General features: G+C 37.4%; 1 long non-coding RNA gene across 1 annotated transcript; it reads left to right on the top strand.

The window, feature by feature from the left end:
• Positions 1–659: 659 nt before the first annotated feature.
• Positions 660–2,340, top strand: LOC311091337. Its single transcript, XR_014608049.1, has 3 exons — positions 660–680; positions 1,015–1,044; positions 2,252–2,340. It is a non-coding gene; the product is annotated as an uncharacterized lncRNA (long non-coding RNA).
• Positions 2,341–20,947: the final 18,607 nt, after the last annotated feature.

Genomic DNA, 20,947 nt, shown 5'->3' with positions numbered 1-20,947 from the left:
GGATGAAAAGACTTTTACTTTCCTGTTTCAACCCCTCTTTCTTACAAAGTGAGAAAGAGGGGGTTGAAAGGGTTTTTTTGTTTCTTACAAAGTTTCTTAAAATCCAATTTCCGTGAGATCGTGTTGTTTCCCCTCTGCCGGCTCCTCCTGTTCCCTGTCATTTTACCTTGTTTATATCACATACATCAGTAAGACGCATTAATTTGGGCAGAAGCTCTGGAACTCTCCTAAAAAGATTAATTCTATTCATTTTTTATCACTGCCTTGCTTATGGTGCAATAAATCAGTGTTTCCTGACAGGATTGAATCAAAATTGTCTTTTGAATATGCAGAGGTGAATAACATTAAGTTGGATCACATTTTCACTTAAAAGGCCATTAATATTCAGAGAAAGAGAAAAGCTCAACTGAAGGTGTTTGCGTGTAACCCTGTTTATGAAAATCAGTGAGCCAGAGACAAAGACAGCATGAGCATACTTCATAATTGTTTTTTTTTTTTTTTTTTTATTATATGTTTATTATGTAAGAAAACAAGTAGCCAACTTGTTTGTGAATATTCACCGTTTTGCATTTAAACTCTGGAAATGTGACTCAGGTTATCACTTTATTCCCCTCCAGGTGATGATTCACAGTGAGCTCTAAAATGAATGTGTGGGGAAAAAACAACAGGCTTAATATAAGGTATGGAAAAAATAAAGCAGTGTTGAAAACTTGCAGAGGCGGCTTTTCCGAAGGCTATGATCTCTCTGGAAATCAAAGTTAACTGTCATGCAGTCTAATATAACCACTGCTCGATGTTAAGCATGTCTTAATGTTTCTTTATATCGTTATGCAATGGGTGAATATGTAAAAGTGTAAATTTGTCCATACAATGAAATATATATATATATATATATATATATATATATTTTTTTTTTTTTTTATTTTTTTTTTTTTGGTTTTTTTAGACTCTGCTTTCATTGTATTCATGAAAACAGTTGAAAAATTCTTCAAAATATCTTCTTTTGTTTAACAGAACATACAACAATGTGAGGCAGAGCAGCAGGTGGGTATCATAGATCTACAGCAATGTTTAAAAATGCAGAAGATACTATCAGCCAGGTTTTTAATTAGCTCCCAGCCTGAGGTGCCTGGAAAAAGAAGCCCATTGGTTCAGGGTTCATGAAGTATCTACAGGGAGTTAATGAATGGATGCTCTACTACTGTCCCATCCACCAAATCCAAAGAGCCATCAATGGGGCCATTTCTTCAGCACCTCTTGCAACAAGTGATAATGCTACGTAAGCCACTTTGGATTAAATCATGTGCCAAATGCATAAATGTAATATCAATTAGGCTATATTACTTTGAATGCTGACATTTTAGTCCTAAATGGGATAATGAACCAGTTCTTGAAATATCAGGAGGAATGTTTGTTTGCACTTTGTGTTGCTCTGGCTCTGTAAAATCCATCCAAGACCAATAAAAGTTGTATTGATAAACATCATCATGCTACATGTACATCAAAATACATATTAATGCGACCTGTGATTCAAAAGCTCTTGACATTACATGTCATATTTGGTAAACAGCACAGTAGGTGTTGAAATGATTTATGCTCACGCCCGTTCCATCTGTTCAGATTACTGCTTTCTTGTCAATATAACCTATAATTGGCTCTGTGCACACAAACGGTAAGAACTGTGCATTAACACACCCACAGTTTAATGAAGACCTTCATAGCAGACAATACTCCCCTGAGCTTTAAAATGACTGCATGTGTGGGATGCTCACAAATTTGGACAAATGCTGCTTTATTAAATAGGTCATATTGTGTAATATGCTGTAATTTTCAGGACTCAAAACACTCTCCTCAGTCCAAAAAGACCATTTATTGAAGTTTCCAAAGTGACTTGCTCCAAAGTCAATCACCACAAGGATGAATATCTCAACGCATCAGCCCATTTTACAAAATGTAACAATAAATAAATACACAAAAATATTTAGGTCTAAATTTAATATTTATGTATTTGAATTGTATATTGTTACGTGTGTGTGATGGCACCTGTGCATGTTAAGATGAAGAAGATATAAATAACAGAAAAAAAAACAGTACTATGTCTCAGGAACAATGTCTCTTAAGTTTGGGCTTATATGTTTCAAGGCAAGTAAAGCTAAAACTATTGTAATTTTTTTTTTAATTCTAGGAAAAATACTCTTGTTCCATGTAGTTACAGGTTAAGTGGTGCTTGTTACCCTCTTGTTTCATGTAGTTACAGGGTAAGTGTGACACTGCGGGCCGTAAATTAAAGTGGTGCTTGTTACCCTCTTGTTCCATGTTACAGGGTAAGTACAATAAAAATACATACACACAATCTTATATCACTGACTCAGAAACCTTTATTTGAAAAACAACTTATTACAGTTGGTCTGAAGTGATAGTCTACAGTTTAAAAAGTTTAAAATATTGTATTATTTCTTACAAACACTTATCGTTTCCCTTCAGAAGACATTGATCCATCCATTGGGGTTGTATGGATTACTACAGTTATTGCATGATGCTCCAACTTTTAGGAACACATGAGCTTGCATGTATTCCCAGAGATGTATTTTTTTATTTTTCTAAAAAACTTCCTTTGTGTTAATCTGAAGAAGGAAAGTCTTATACATCTTTGATGGCATGAGGGTAAAAGATGAGTAAATGGTGAGGACGTATTTCTGTGTGTACTGCATAGATGGAGAGACATGATTTCTTCTTCACATTCATCAGTGGAAAGCAAGAAAAAGAAGAAGAGGAACAAAAGGAAGAAGCCAAGCAAGAGAAAAAATGGGGGTTACTTTCTGTCAAGGCTTAAGCATTTTAAATGAATTGTTGATTAAAAATAGCAATTTTAATTGTTTTGAATTAAGTTGTTTTTCAAATAAAGGTTTCCGAGTCAGTGATATTATATTGTGTATGTATTTTTATTGTACTTACCCTGTAACTACATGGAACAAGAGGGTAACAAGCACCACTACATGAAACAAGAGTATATTTCCCCAATATTTCAGAAAAAGTTGCAATAGTTTTAATTTTCAGTGCACTTTTGTTAAAAAGATCACTGTATAATATGTACCCTATAATTTTTAAAATGTCAATACACAATATGTTTTGGTAACATTATTACAAAGAGGTACGCAGTGTATGTTCTTGCTAAATTGCTCCCAAATGTAAGACTGTTGTATCATAATAGTATAATAAGTACCCCTTAGTTATATAATACTTACAGTATATATATATTGTTCTCCTGGTTGTTACCCCTTTATTCCCCAAACTTTACATATTGTTCCCTTATACTTACATGTAAGTACTTTATAGGTACACTATAATTACCGAAAGTTACACTGTAAAACCGCTTTAATTACGCAGTACTTTCTGGGCTGTAATCTGAAATGTTACCGAGACAGGAACTACAAAGAGGAAACAGGGACCAAATAAAGAAATAATCAACTACCTAAATGTCCACCAAACAAAGCAAAAACTGTTACGCATATTTCCATCCATTTGGATTACAAAGTCTTAACATAATAGACTATTAAACTTAATGTGATGTGTATTTGTCAGTCATTCATAAATAAAACAGAATTTCTGTAATAGTATGAATCATCTAAATGTGTTTTAAATACATAATAATCAGTATTATAAATTTAGGATCAATGAATCCAATTTGTTTCAATCTCATGCATTTTAACTGAATATGGCTTGTTCTACAGCTAAGCATATTTTAACACTGAATACATTTTGAATAAATCTAAAGGGTCAGACAAAGGGTGGAAAATGGTCGTGTAAAACTAAATTGCAAAGGCCTTTGGCGCAAGAAACCTTGACTAACATTCTAAGTGGATTAGAGGCTGAACCTCTAAGGACAACAAAAACATGGATAGGAATTAGTAGCATTCCATGACATCTTTTTCTGGCCTACTTTACAGAGCTCAGTTAACAGAGGTTGGTTTGCTCTCCTGAAAGCTTTTCATTGATTATGGATTCCTTCTAAAAGAGGTGAGCAAAGATACAGTATACAAAAAACAACATTTCCCCCTCAACTCTGCAGTGTACTGTCCTCACCATTTACACAACTGTATTTTCTTTCATATATATTACCAACTGAATTCAGGGTGATATCATTCGTATTTGTTCATTAAATGTATTTTCCTAGATTTTTATGATTTTTTTTTAAAAATGTTCCTGGATAGGCACTAAAGCATACAATATCAATATATTGACATAATCTGAAATCTAATTCTTTAGCTTGAATCCTCTGATGTCTGAGTTTAACATTCAGTCAAAATCCCATAGGAGGACTTGTTCTACTTGTTTGTATGTGTTTATTTTTTATTTATAGGTGAAATACAAATGGGACATATAAAAGTTAAGTAATTTGTACTCTTTATATGGCTGAATATAGCTTTCAATAAATCATCAGTGCTTCACAGGTTTAATTCATGTTGGATGTGACATTCAATTCATATTATTTTTTTTATTTTTTTTAAATTGCACTAAAATTAAACAATGAATTCCATGAACTGAATATTCCATGGATCTGTAAACCTATGTACATCACAGTGTTATTTTAGTATCATTATGTACTATTAAAATTTATGTTAATCTTTTGAACTCGTTTTTATTTTTCTGCAAGCATTGCCAGAAGCAAGTCCATAGATCTAGACCAAGACCAAATACATTAACATTGTCATTTTACATAACATGCTAAAATTATTCAGAGTCATAATTTGTCTTTTTTATTATTAATCTTTATTTCAGTTTTAGTTTTGGTTATTTTAGTACATCAAGTTAAAATGAATGAAAATGAGAAATATTGCCTTGCCAACTAGCTGAAATAAAATAAGCTATTTCATTTTATTTTATAGTTAATATTTATTCATTTCAAGGGATACAAATGTTTTTCAGGTTTTTAGTTAACTGTAATAACCTTGATACATCTCTGCATTTGTTTGTACATTAAAGTCTGTCAAAAATAATTGTACGTTCTATGAAAGGTATGTGTGCTTTTGAATACTAATGCGATCACATAGCGATTCAATGTAGAAGTAAATGGGATTGATTATGGAAAGTGGAAATCTGATTTTCTGTAAATGCCACTGACCAGGGCAGGATTTAATTAGCTTGAGATGTGCCATCTCAGTTATACAGTACGATTACTCCAAATTTTGCAAAGTTTGCTTAGTTACTTGCAGGACCCATCCCCCAACAGGGCCAACAAGTCTCACTAGATGAAAACACAAAACAAACTTGGAAAGAAGTGCTAAACCAGCGGCAGTGCAAGAATAACTAATTGTTCACCCCAAGATACTTCACATTTTCTGTCATCAAAGGAGCTCCAACTACAGTAGCTAAAAATAGCTTATTTTTGTCTTACAAAAAAAATTATAAATCGATGTACAGCATTTGAACAAATTCCATGTTTTCTAACAATTTTACAAGCCACGCAGGGAGTGAGAGCCTTTTAACTTGACATTAATATACTCTGTAGCTTTTAAAACAACTTCTTGTAGCAGATTCAAGAAACTTATCAAAGTTTGAGATGAATAGTGCAAACAGAGAGAGCGAGAGAGCGATGTTACAGATGTTAAAGAGTTACAACATTCCCCAAACTCACTAACAAGGCACACCAGGAAACCATCAAGGCTGGGTAGAGAACACTGAACATATCACAATAAAAGGAAGAAACATTCTAAAATCCTGCTGAAACTCACAGAAGCTACTTACATTATTTTAACTGAGTGGACATTTTGGTAAACACGCTATGTTCAGTCCAAACCATTCAAATTCTCAAGTTATTTTTAAAGATGTTCATTATGTAATTGATAATGAGTAATACTAATAGGTAATGCAACATGGCTTTTTAAAAAAAAATCTTAATCTTTAATCAAAATTTCATAACTTGCTCTGACATATACGAGGCTGCACTGCAGTTAGGCCAGTCGTGTTGAGATCTGCTTTTATTCTACTCCGTGTACAACACTCACTTTTTACAATCCACTCAGCAACAAATGAATAAAGTCGAGTCTCACTCCATGCTTTTTTTCTTGTTGAGTAAGTCATTTCACTTTGAAACACGTCACAATACTGGAATAAAGTTGGTGGCATCTTCCGATTTATGCAAAAACTATTTGGATATGGTAAAACTGCACATCTATAACTGTCATGACTTTCAAGTCTTATCCTCAGCCTGGCGAAATGTAATCTAATTTAACTAAACAATTTATTACCTGAACTGCTTTAGTTATGCTACTTCCTTTCTGGCTATGGCGTGCTTTATTGAGAGATTTTGCAGGAATACCTGAATTTGACAACGGAAATCTGTCAAGAGCCAGGTGGCTGTGACACAGAGTTAAGAGCCTAGAAATCCAATGCATGACAGACTGGCGTATTTGATGCTCAGGCTGCATAAGGATTTTGGATGCCTGTCACTACATGTTACAACATACTGTAATCAAATCATCTGTATCAGCAAACATCTGCAGAGCCATGTGAGCTGAAAAAAAAGAGACAAATCAAGTTAGACACTCTCTACAAAGTAAAAGAGCTCAGGACTAAAAGCATACGCTTCTAGAAGCAAAAACAAATGGTGTGACCTGAAATGACTCAATCGCTTTTGGTGATCTGATCACAAGTGGTCAAATGTGTCTTGTGACCAATTGTGTTAGGATTTCATCTTGACCCTCTCATCTTTGTGTGAATTGTGTTTGTAACACACAATTTCCCAATGTAACCCAATGTTATTTCGTCAATTTCTCTGTAATGCAAAGTGTCGCGCACAAATATGGTTGAACATCAACTCATGTTAGGTGGCCGACAAGCAAATTAAAAAGAAGGCGAATAAAAATGGATTAAACGGATACCGGAAAAAAATATGGATGGCAACTGTGATTTCAATCGTAATCAGTGTGTTTTGGTAAAACACAAAGTTACTTCAAAGTGCACTTCTTCCCAACACACGTCCCAGTATGATCACATGTTAAGGTGCGGTCACATAGAAAAAAGAATTGTCCATTGTCAGTAGTGTAGAAATAAAGCACAGCTCACACAGAAACACACTTTCAAACCAAGCAGCTTTCTGTTGGTCAGCCAGCACGGCAAATTTGAATAAAGTCACCTTTATTTATATAGTGCTTTATACAATACAGATTGTTTCAAAGCAGCTTTACAGTGATATAGAAGAAAATAATGATCAGTGATGTTAACCGCATTCAATTCTGCTGTAAAGTGTTGATCCCTTGTAATCAGCTGTCAACACTTCAGACAACTGGAGAAGAGTTTCTGTTTGACAAACATCGTTAACTGTAATCCATCAAATATCCCTGAAGCTGTAACCACAACAACAGCTTAACAAAATTTCAGTCTGTTTGTCTGGTTCACCTACTGTATGTTTCACCTGTATTTTAAGCACGCTAAATCATTTCTAGGTCTGTCTTTAGTGTTAAAATGCAAACTCTCATATATATTATAATGCTGTAAGCTGGTCCTGTAGTTCCTCTGAAACCCTCCTCCTCCCCCAGCTCCACCTGTCTATTTCTGCTGTTGAATTCATGTATGTCTAATCATGTTGCAGCATCATATCTTACATGCTCACAGCAGTGTGTATGTGCATCTATTAGCAGTAGCAAGTCCATACTCAAACTGCAGCAGATCTATGCATAAACCAAATACATTAACATTGTCATATTCATTAACATGCTAGACTATTCAGAGATTTGTCATGATATACTGTATACACATTCTCACATTTACACATTCCATACATTTGTGACCCTAGACCACAAAACCAGTCACATGGGGAAATGTATTTAAATTGAGATTCATACATAATCTGAAAGCTGAATAAATACGCTTTCCATTCATGTATGGTTTGTTATGATAGGACAATATTTGGCTGAGATACAACTATTTGAAAATCTGGAATCTGAGGGTGCAAAAAAATCGAAACATTGAGAAAATCGCCTTTAAAGTTGTCCATTTATATTCGCGATTGTGCTGCATTCACTCAAAAAAATAAATGTTTTATATATTTACAGTAGGAAATTTTCAAAATATCTTCATGGAACCTGATCTTTACTTAATATCCTAATGAATTTTGGCATAAAAGAAAAATCGATAATTTTGACCCATACAATGTATTGTTGGCTATTGCCACAAATATACCTGTGCGACTTGTGACTGGTTTTGTGATCCAGGGTCACATTTAAATAAAAAAATAAATAAAAAAAATCCTGCCAATCATCAGTTGGAATCACGTACTACCTCAGCCCAAAATAAATCATGGTGTAATCAGACCTGTACAGTAGATGTAAAACATAAAGAAACAGTTCAGTGTGACTTCCATGACCCCTATTAACAGATGCAAGTGTTTCCATGTCACCTAGTCAAACTGACAGGAGCAAAATTGCACTCCTGCAGCAAATTAGCCATATTCAGGCTGGATAATTGTTTCTTTAGTACTCCAAGCACATGTTTGTCAGTAGATTGATGCACCATAAATCATCTGTAGGGCTGCACCTGCTAGTCAGAACAACCTGTCAACATGACGGCTGCCCCAAAAACACATTTCATTAGAGCGACAGGATGATATTACCAAAAAATGAAAAGAAAACAGCATCCCAGACAAATCACAGAAGCAGCTGTCAACACAGGAAATACTAAAAGTATTGTGCACCTTTTGCTAACTGAACCATCTGGCAGTCATGGCACCAGGGAGTGGATTTAAACAGAAGGTGGAAAAAATATTCTTTAAAAAAAAAAAAAATCAGTTTCTACTCACTTGTAAGGGCTGAAATTATATATTTGACCAGCGTTTAATGCTGTCTCTGTCACTTTCTGACTCATAATGTAATATATATGCTAATTTGCTTAACTTATCAGACTAAATCATTGGATTCCTCAAAACATGTCTGATATAATATGAATTGCGGAGGAGTTTGAGAGTTATTACCAAAGTGAAGTGGAGAAATAGTGTGGGGGTGAGTTTAATATAGTGTTGAGTGGCTTCTTCATTTCTTTTGTTGTAATGCATTTTGTTTATATGGGTGTTAGAGTAATATCTTTAACACATGAGGAGTACACATCCTCATGTCGTTCTAAACTTTCTTTCCTCAGTGGAACACATCTAAAAAGGACCAAAAGTACCCATAGTGTAACACCCAGACTTCAAAGTCTTCATCCAGAAGGTTCTATTTCCAAATTTGACCTTCTATGAGTTGATAAGATTATACAAGATCATGCGGTTCCCGAAGCCAACTATTATCGCAAGTTCCATCGTTACCCAAACAGCAGCATAGTGTCGGCCCAGATCCGGCCCACATCTGGGCAGTGTGGAATCCACGTGTACCAGATGTGGGCCAGATCTGGGCCGACACTATGTTGCTGTCTGGGTACCAACACAATTCAACAGAACTTGAGACCAGAACTTGAGACCTAACGGTGCTTTTGGGATATGCACCCTGGTAAGTTTTTTTTTTTTTTTTTTTTTTTTATATAATTTCTCCTTTTAAGTAGATTTAAGAGCTAGCAACCAGAAAAACAAATTGGCTACTGATTTTAAAACTTGTGTGAAGTGTTATATGGTTATTCTGTCAGCCCTGTCAGTGTCACGTTTTGCAAGGTGTGGTGTGGGTAATCCAGCACAACAAAGATAAATGCATTAGAATTTATTAACAATTTAACTAACTCAAAAAACAGGAATAAACAGAAGATAAACTATACTAAACGCAAACGTTAACGAGAACCACAGGTTAACGAAAAACACAGGCATATAAATACTAAGAGCAAACAAAGATAAGTGGATAAACGCAGGCGATGCAAACGAGGGGACTAATGAGTACCCATAATAACAAGAGGGTAATGAGTAAACTGTCAGACTGTCATTCATTTTCTTTCTTCAGTAGTTTAATCTCAATTATTTTTTTTAATCGAAGTTAAATGCTTTCCATATTTATACTTGATATGAAAATCCAATTTTTTTTAGTGATAGACAAAGAAAAAACACATTAGAAGCAAGCTTTTTATTTTAGTTATCAATTTTTTGGGGGTCCCCATGAGGAAAGTGGCGTATAAATCATACTAAATTATTATTTAAAAAAAAAAATTATGTAAAAATGCATTGTAGAGTAGTCTGTACAGTATAAATCATCATGTCTATGGAAAGTCCCCATAAAACATGGAAACCCAAATTTGTGTGTTCTTGTGCATGCAAGGTGGCAACAGTGGACAAAACCTGTCAGTACAAAACATGGACCACTTCATCTGGTACTAGAATCCACAGCGCTGTTTCATTCAACACCCACCTCTGACTGGTACATTACAACAAACAAGGACGTTAACAAGCTTTTCCGGTAGTCACCTCCCCTACAGGGACGTGCACAGGAATTTTGCGGGGCAGTTGCTCTGACCTGAAAAAAGGGGCTATATGAAGGACTTTTGCCCATACAAACTGCCTTATCTGACCGTGTTTATGTCCAAACTCAATGCCTCATATTATGGTCTTATTATTATTTATAAAGATTGCAAAACGCCAGAGATGACAGGTTTATGATATACAACTTTGTAAACAGTATACAAAATGTATTAACAATATGTTAAATGCTGAGAAAAAGAGTTCCTCATATTATTGTTTATTGGGGTTTTTTTGTTGTTTTTTTGTTGTCGTTTTTTTATTGTTTTAAATTTGAAAATAAATAATCTGGATTGAATTGACAGATATGGGGAAAAACTTCGCTTCTAATAAATAAATAAAAAATAAAAAAAAACGCTTAAATTTCGGGAAAAAATACAATCCTTTTTTAACCTTTTGGCTTCCTGTACATTCAGTTGTGCTTCTTGCTCGTATTCAGTTCTGATGGTATGTATGGTCATAGATATCATATATAAAGGCTAGATGTCTCGTGCGCGCTGCTGGCCAATGGAGATCGACGTCCGCACACGGCGGCCATCTTGCCACAGTGGACTCGCTCACTCGTTTAATGGTGCATATACTTTTAAATAACCATAACTTGCTCAATTTTCTACCGATTTTCAAACGGTTTGGTTTGTTATAAACGTCAGAGATGTAGTTATGACACTACATACATACACTGCATACATATGAATAATTATAACATACATGTTCAAGTATTCGGAATTATAGCCACGTTAATAACGTTTGTAAGAAACCAAACCGTTTGTAAATCCATCAATATTTCAGCGAGATATGAGGATTTGTGTGCATGCTGATCACTCACCTAATGCACAGCTTCACTGCGGTAAGATGGCCGAACGGTGATGCCGGAAGTGACTGCGCCATAAGACATCTAGCGTTTATATATGATATCTATGTGTATGGTAACTGGGCAACTACGCATGATTTGTAGTATGATTGCATAAAGGGAACAGGAATTCCGGTAGGGAATCGACTGCTACACCGGTCGCGTGCAGCGCTGCAGCCACGTAAACAGAGTTTGCCCTTCGCCCCTTCCCCTACTGACTTTCACTTTCGGTGCCCGAATGGAAGTGAATGAGGCTTTGTGATTTTTTTTATCTAGGCCTACATGAAATTCTGCATTCATTGTACGATTTTTTTTTTTTTTCTCGGAAGGGCAACGTGAGTCGAGAAGGGCATATGGGCAGTTGCCCGGGCAACCTGAGCAACCCCCCTGTGCACGTCCCTGCTCCCCTACCCTCAGACCAACCTCATTATTTTCCCTCATGTAACCACAGCGGCAGATTCAGGTCAATTCTACAGTACTAGCACTTTTATTCATTTCTTTTCTTCCTCTATTTCAAGCCCTTATAATTACATAAAGGCTTCACAATCACTACTTTGAAGTCTGTCGGTTTGATAGAGATGTGAGGCTCTGGGCTTTGGGATGAGGGTACACACTAATTTAAGCAGGATTAAAGCTGAACGTTGGCTATAAATGAGCTACACCACGGTCGCATGATTTCAATATCACCACCATTAAGCTTCTGACAGCTCTTTTAGGCTTTATTTAAAAACATTTTCCATTAAAGTTTGAGTTAAAATAGTTTGCAAGTGCATGGTTAGAAACACAACGATGCTGTGGAAGCAGACTGGTCAGTAGATGAGTGTACCTGATCATTGTGATGAAGTTTAGCCTCTGTAGTCCCGTTTAGCCACTTGTTGGCAATACCTGCAAGGTGATATTACTGATGCATTTTAGGACAAAACGTGAAAATACCCACAGACCTCATTTCAGGCATTTAACCAAAAACACAATAAAAAAAAAAACACAATGCCTTCAGGACAATGGGAGTGCTAAAATTCAAACTCATATCTGGGTTTTGGCCTAGAAAAATACAACATACCTGCAGCACTCTATAGTAGATAAAATAAGCTATAATAGCTAAAATAAGGGAAACGTAAAAAAACTAAAAAAAACTGTCCCACCTATACTTCCCGTTTTAATAGGAACCACAATAAAGAAACCTGAACAAGTCAGACAATTTCTCAGGGTCTTTTACTGCAATTGTAAGAAAGTTTTTTTTTTTTTTTTTTTATGAAGGAAAGCCAGTGTTTTGTAGCTGTATAAACTAGTTTTGGATCTAAAGCAATCCTGGCTTTTGGATAATTCCTGTGCAGAATGATTCCCAATGGCAAGTTTAACTTTTTAGATCAGTCCTCTAAAATTTTAATGAAATTACAAAATTGGAAAATGTTCCATGCAAATGTGGACGTTTGATGTTCGGCTGGGAGTTCTCAGTGTCTAGAATAAATTCAGTTTGAAATAGTGTAAGTCAGTTTTTATACATGGGTGATCCCTTATGATAACAATTTAAAGATCACATATTACTGGATTACTTCAGTGAAAAAAAAAAAAGAAAAAAAAATGATTAAAGACTTAGTAAACAGCAAATAACAGTTGCTCCTAAAGGACCACAGTACATGGAACTAAGTACCACAAGTCCATAGTATGAGAGTAAATAGTAACTATTTAAGAGCTAAGTTCTGTTATAAGCTTCAGTTCCATGGACCTTTTAGTTTGTATCTCTGTGTTTTCATGAGTTTAATTCCTGTTTCTTTTATTCTCATGTGTCAGATTGTTTCCATAGTTACTGATTATGTTGTCCATCTCTGTTCCAAAAATAGAGAATAGAGAACTAAAGTTAAGTTAAACTTAAAAAGGTTCAGGTTCTGCATTTACATCTTTTTGGTTCTAATTGGAATGTTTTTGAGTGGATTGCATGACTTTGTGAAACCTGAGAAATATGGCAAATAGCAGCTTGGTCATTCTGCTAAACATCTACTGAAACTCATACTGATTATTAACAGGAGAGTAAATGATGGAACAACTTTCATCTTGGATGGACAACTGTTTAAAGGTAACAGACTTATATTGTTAGACAAAGAAGACAAGTCAGATTTCCACACTGAATTGTTCCAGAAGCCATTAGTATGCTCTTGAGTGTTGGCATTTGCACCGAGCTCAGATGAGAGATAATCAGAATCATGGTGGGGGCAAGCATACGCTTCTGGCCTCTGGCAGACAAGAGCTGGTTGACTCTGCACGGGTTAGTTTGGGATAAGGATGACTAAGACCACTGAGTGTTTGGTCCTTCAGCTGTGAAGAGCACATGATGACACTACAAACCTGATTTTCTTTCTTGGGACGAGAAATATTTTTTATTATAGCAGTTATTAATATTTTAGCTGTAAAGTCAAAAGCATTCTGACTGAAGTTAAGTGGGACTACTGTTGTAGGTGACAAACCGTACTGTACTACAATTTACAGGTTATGTCACATCTGTTTCTAGTGTCACTTGTTCAAACCGGTTCAGACACCAGTTACTAAAAACATATTGTAATTATTGCAGTAACTAAAGGAACCCTATTACCAATTCTTTTAACATTACAAATAAAAAGTGTACAACGGGGCTGAGGGTGCCCCAGGGTAAAAAGGCGTCTTTGATTTTATTTTCCTATAAACTAGGCATGCGCCGAAAATTATCGGCCGAAAATCGTACTTTCGTTTTTTTGGCAGAAAGAAAAAAAAGGCAGAAAATATAGGCTAAGCCAAAAATATGCCGCCCCGCCATGTTCAGCGATTAGGTTGCACTCTGGCAAAGCATGTTTTACGGATCATGGCTTCACTTCCAAAGATGCACAAATTTGAAGCAACTGCTGTGTGTGCGCTGTGCTCTCCGGTCCTGCTCAAAATGTTCCACTCCGTGTGTGTCAGGTTCTCTGGACGCGTAATATAGGATACTCACGCGCTTCAGTCTGTATCAGAAAAGCAGAGGTTGACAAACACACGAAAATGGGCAGAAATGTTTGCATGCTGTAGCATCTGGACCAATCAGACACACACAAATTATTCATTATATTTAATGAATAATCCAGCAAACTCACTCTCCCAACAAAGGTCTATGAAACTTCCCCTAAAACTAACATCCCAAATGAGGCTAACACACTGGCAGAACCCGGTGTCCTGTTACAGGACACATTGAGACTGATAAGAGTTTTACAACCCCAAAAGGAATTTGCAGAGAGTTGTGACTCTCACTTAATTCTTGCTGAGAATGAATTAATCCTATATATTCTATATATAGCCACTTGAGAAATGTATAAACATGTATCTAATTTTCCCATCTCATGATTTTCCTTTTATGTGGTTTGGTCTATGTATTCATTCAACTCTTTTGGATTAATGTTTCAGACTTGCATACTATGGTTAACCAAAATCATGTGTAGCATGTTCAGTCTCTATAAACTCTAATCTTCGTCCCCCATTTGTTAATTTACATTACATTTTGCTAACTTTGTGACACATAGTAGTATCATAGGAATCTTGAAGATTCTTTTGTTAAACACCCAATCAAATTACATGTTCAAAGGCTTGCTTGAACAAAAGGTCGTACAGAAATTCCCTCCAGAGGGAACAACTTCTTATTGGCTCACAACCCTCCAGAGGGTGTGACATCTTCATGCTATAAAAATCACTGATCACAAGATCATGCCTCTTAGTCTCTTACTCTCTTAGTTCCTTTCTGAAACCCTGATGTGAAGATGATGCTGAACTAGAAGTTTTCTAAGGACCCCTAACCTTGTGCCAGGCTGCGGCCTTGTCTTTCCATTCACCAAAGATCCTCTGACTCCCACTGGTTCTCTCTCATCAAGACAACATCAGTAAAGATCAACTGGAGCCTCCATAAAATGCATCTGGATGGTTTAATTCAAATGGGCGAGACATGCAAGTATCAAACTTAGTCTCATTATTTGATACATTAAGTATCCTTACCCCTTTTTAAGAAGGGCGTGTTAGAAACTGATGGTTTGCTCAAGGTTGTTGATCTGCTGAATTTCAAACAATGCTATAACTTCTTGCTTTCCTGTATTCTGCTTCAGCTCTTTTTCCCTTGGTAAACTGTATGCATGTATGTGTGTGTATGTTAAGTAGTTTAAGTGTTTAGTCTAGTTAATAAAATCTTGTTTATGTCACACGTAAAGCTGTCCGTGTTTCAAGCTCATATTTTCACTGTTGTGTTCTGTTTAGTTTGTTTTTTCATTGGACTTGTCTTCTTCACTGTCATCATTAGTTCAGTTGTATCACCTGGGTTTAGTTCATCGTTATCATAATCATCTGCATCACCAGTGTTCTGTTAATTAGTGTTCATCTGTGTTTGTACTTAGTTCCCTTCTGTGCAGTCCGTTCTTGTCTATGTAACGTCGTATTTGGTGTGTGTAAACCTTCTGCCTGTATGTGTCTATCTGAGTGAATTAGTAAAATTTATGTATTGGAGCCATTGGCCTCTTTGCCTTCTTCAACCTACACCACACCGTGACAGAAGAACGGACCAAAACATTTAAAATGGGTATTTCCCGCACCCATTTCACTGTAACCGATTGCATTTTGACCTGTTTTCAGGACAGCCGCCCTATCGAGGAATATGTGAGGGAGTTCCTGGAGATCTCACACCAGCTCACCTGGACAGAGGACGTCCTTAAGAACGTGTTCGAGCTTGGACTGGACGCTCCTCTTTACCAGCCAACTTCAGCTGCTACACCTGGTTCATTCGCTCAATACCTTGATCAGGTGCTGTTGTTGAATGGGTTCGCCTTCACTGTGGGTGAGGCGGATAATGAAGCAGCCACTCAACCACCATCACCGCTGGTCCCGTCCCGTCCAGCCCAGAGCCTTCACTGCTGGTCCCGTCCAGCCCAGAACCTTCGCCTCACATCTTGCCCGCCGAGTTAGCGCATCACGTCTTGCCCGCCGAGCCAGAGCATCATGTCAGTCCTGCCGAGCCTGCACTTCACGTCAGTCCTGCCGAGCCTGCGCATCACGTCATGCCCGCCGAGCCAGAGACTGTTCACGTCACGCCCGCCGAGCCAGAGACTGTTCACGTCACGCCCGCCGAGCCAGAGACTGTTCACGTCATGCCCGCCGAGCCAGAGACTGTTCACGTCACGCCCGCCGAGCCAGAGACTGTTCACGTCATGCCCGCCGAGCCAGAGACTGTTCACGTCACGCCCGCCGAGCCAGAGACTGTTAACAGCATACCCACAGAGCTTCCTTCGCCGCTGGTCCCGTCTAGCCCAGGGCTCCCTTCGCCGCTGGTGCCGTCCAGCCCAGAGCTTCCTTCACCACTGGTCCCGTCCAGCCCAGAGCTTCCTTCGCCTCTGGTCCCATCCAGCCCAGAGCTTTCTTCGCCACTGGTCCCGTCCAGCACAGAGACTATTTCGCCGCTGGTTCTGCCCAGCCCAGAGCCTGTCACCATCCCAGAGCCTGAACCCTCGTCCCGTGAGATATTGACCGGCATCTTACCCGAGCCCCTGATTCGGCCCAAGAAAAAAAAAATTGGGGGGGGGGGTCTATGTAACATTGTCTATGTAACGTCGTATTTGGTGTGTGTAAACCTTCTGCCTGTATGTGCCTATCTGAGTGAATTAGTAAAATTGATGTATTGGAGCCATTGGCCTCTTTGTCTTCTTCAACCTACACCACAACGTGACACATATGGAGTCCCTAATCATGCAGATGTTGTCTACTTGCTCTTAGTAGTACTGTACAGTAAGAAAGACATTTTAACAAGTTTGCTCTGAAAGTGGGTTTTGCAGTGGCAATCTCTATGGTCTAAAGCATAGTACAGTAGTGTGTCTGAATACTCAAACGATTCCCTCACGTATTTCCAAGACGCCATCTGCTCCTGGCATTCACATTCACAGATGAGTTTTGAAAAAGATATAGATTTTTTTTGGTTATTTAACCTCTATATATCAGTGATCTTTATTACAAAGATTTTTGTTCTCGTTAGCATCTGTAATGTGTTTCACAGTCTTAACGGCAGAACAATGTCCCCTTGTTCCTTCAGTAGTTACAAAAGCACAATGTGTCATTTCTTGTCAGCTCAGGTTGCCTGAAATCTTCTGGTTTCATCATCTTGCTCTTGCCCGAGGTCAGTCTGTGCCAGCCCGGCCTGTAGATGTTTATAATAGAAGTACAGGGACAGCACTGAGCCGAGACCTAAACTAAAGTAAAGTTTGAAAAAGACTCATTAGTGTTTAGCTATAAGCGAAACTTCTGTTGTACCGCATCACTCTGCTTTAATCTTTGGTACCTTGAGAGATCGCCAAGCCTGAAATAGTAGCTGAAGTGTGACAGTCACCATAAGGATCTACACAAAATAAAGAAGGCTTCCTTTTATTGATTTATGTGGTGTGGTTTTAAGGTTAGCTTGGCGGGTGAGTGTGTGTGCTGTGAGTGGGAAGACTTACAGCCTCACAGCCTCGGGTATGTTATTTGGACTCCATAAACATAAGAGGGAGTGTATACATGTCCTCAGGTCCAAAAGTAAATCCATTTTTAGCAAGCAGCCCCGCTGTATCTAATGAAAAGTATTTGGTTCGCAAACATACATGTAAAATCTATATACTGTTTGTTATCTGTAAAATATATATATGACTCAGTGGTTTTCAATCCTGGTCTTGGAGACCCACAGCTCTGCACATTCAGTATGTCTCCATTATTTAACACACCTGATTCAGATCATCAGCTCATAAAGAGAAAGCTCTATGAACTGAACCAAAGGGCCAGTTTTGTGCGTTTTGGCTGTTCATTTACACGACAACAGCATTTTGGGAGCATTATGCCCGGTGCACATTGTACGATTCACAACGTGGTCGTGGCTCTTAAACGGTGGTCCTACGTCGTACAGTGTGAGAGGTTCAAAGATGGGCGGGGTTAGGGTTAGATGGCCTGCAATAATTTTCTAACAGTGTCAGAAATATAGCATGATCATCTCACAGTGTGTTTACTGCTACGACCTACGTCTACTGACTAGCTGATAAACATTAAATGGCGTATTGATCAACACGACATGGCAGTAGAAAAAACTACTTTTCTCAAGCTTTTTCCATTTGCAAAATTGGCATGCCAATTTGGCCTCTTTTCCCAAGCCATGACGCCTCCATATTTTCATCTTTCACTTCCTCCTCTTTTTTCAGCGCACATAAAAACCCCAATTGCCAAAGTTCGATTCCTCTTGCTCTATTTATCACTAGCACATGCTGATGACGTTTTATTCTTCTATACTGACTTGAATCTCCGTAGCCTACGATTCAATAGGTCTCATCATCATACAGTTTACATGCATGTTGTACCCAAGTTTATTACATCCATGTCATACAGTGGTATTTGTAATGATCTTATAGGATTGCCGAAATTACACAGTCTGTAGCAGACATTAAAAAGCAAACTTTCAAAAAAGTGTTCAAAGTGCAATTTTTTTAAAACTCCGTGTAAACTACAAAAACATGAATATGTATAAAAAATAATGTCATGTGCATGCATATTTAGTTTATAGGCGCACAGTGTTTCTTTACAAAGTGACATGGCAAACTACTGGCCTGGCAACTCAGCTGGTGTGTAAACAAATCCAACCTACTCTCTCTCACTGTAAATTTTTTATTATCGTGCCCATGGAGGCGGTGTTATGTTAGACAGGCATAACAAACACTTGTCTAAGGAGCAGTGTTATCCATCAACCCAACAATAAATATGAGAATCATGGCTCAGTGTGATTTTTTTGTCTTTTGTTTTAGAATTTTCCAAAGATGGCGTCGATCTTAGATTTAGAGTACAGCAAGAGAAGCAATAGGGGGCCTTATAATGATATGCCAGGATCTATCAGCTGAAATTAGGAGAATATTTTTTTTTTTTTTAAAGTGGTGCGTCTTCCAAGATGTGTCATGTCAAGGGGGTGAAGTTAAATCACTGGGAAATATGTGAACAATTGTCATTTAATTGTCACAATCAGTATAAACATGCACTATTCCATTCTAGAGACAAATGTTCATTTGAAATGCAAAATAAATTTTATTTAAAAAAACAAAAAAACAAATAATAATACTAACGAGGGAACTGATGAGCAACCATAGAAACAAACTAGAATGCAATGACCCAGCAAACACAGAACGTTGGCACAACGTACCCAACCTTCAAACAACGTTTTAACAACATGGCCAAAAGGTTGCTATAACTACGTTGTGTGGTGAAGGTTGTTACAGCGTTGTCACAATGTTGATATTGAACCACCATTCAGGGCCATTGCTTAAGGTTGTGCCTAATGTGTCTGGACAACCACTGGACGACATATGTACTCGTCACTGCCCTGAAGCACGAAAATCAGCCGTCTCATTCTTCATCGAGCAAGAATACGAGAGAATTGCATTTAATTTACCTCAGCTAAATAAGATACATAATTATTCAAACACAACCTACAACTTCCTTGTCTAATGTGACATTTATTTGTTCTGTCTAACTGAAGGGACAGAATAGCGTTTGCTGATAATTCATGGAGTTTGCGATCTTGTGTAAATTATAGTATAGTGTATGCTAACGTTAGCTACATTAGTTTCATTTAGTATTCATTTAGTATTCAGATATCAACTTACCATTAGGAAAAGTGTTGAACATATTCTGGTCAGGTAAATATTTTAACTTTATGCCAAAAGTTATAAGCCATAATGAAGTCAAAATTACTTTAATGATAAGTAATTGGCATTTCAGCACTCCTTGAACAGACAGCGGAAAAATAATTTTGTAACCGCTCGCACACCCGTTTATTTTTTTCCTTTGATTTGTCTCATTCATTCATATTTAGTCTCATTCGTTTCTTTGCTCCTCTGGATTTGTTGATGTTTCCTGGACTGATTTCAGTTACGGACCTTTATCACCCGGCTTTTGACTACGCTCCCCTGTCTGCCATGTACAGAACCTGGTTTTGTTCATGAAATGTTCATGTCTGCTCATGCTAGTAATGTTTTTATTACGGTAGTAAGTTTTTTTTTATTATTATTATTAATTTTACATTTGTATCATTGTATCCTGCAAGGTTAGCAAAAAATGCTAACACTGTGGTATGCAGGGAATGAAACCAGAGGCTGTTTTTTGAATAGACGTCAATGGAGAAGAGGCTTCACTACGCTGAATAAACTGCTTTTGTGGGAAAATGGCTTATCATTTAATGAATCGACAGCCCATCTTGCTAATCTTCAACATGTTTGCGCTTACAGTAAACAGTCATTTTGGATTGATCTATTTTTAGAGTTTACACCAAAAAAAAATATGCTGTTTTTTAAGAGAAGTCACAGACAATTGCACGATAGATATGATTCAGTTGATGATTGACTGTCACACAACTCTGAATAAAACGCCAAGGCTGTAATGTGATTGGTTATCAAGGCACACTTGATCCAAGTTAGCTTTTACACTCTCTAATGGTTGAGCCACAGACCCTTGCATCTCCCAATAATAAGACCATCTCTGGTTGTATCCTTTATTGCCCGGGAAATTAAGGATGTATTTCGAGGCTGCATTTGAAGGACCCTTAAAGGGTTAGTTCACCCAAAAATGAAAATTCTGTCAGTAATTACTCACCCTCATGTTGTTGAACTAACCCTTTAAATGCAGCCTCCGCT

This window comes from Abramis brama, assembly GCF_963993115.1.
Source record: "Abramis brama genome assembly, chromosome: 10".
NCBI lineage: Eukaryota > Metazoa > Chordata > Actinopteri > Cypriniformes > Leuciscidae > Abramis > Abramis brama.
The sequence above is the reverse complement of the archived record's forward strand: the minus strand, read 5'-3'. Positions and strand labels throughout refer to the sequence as shown.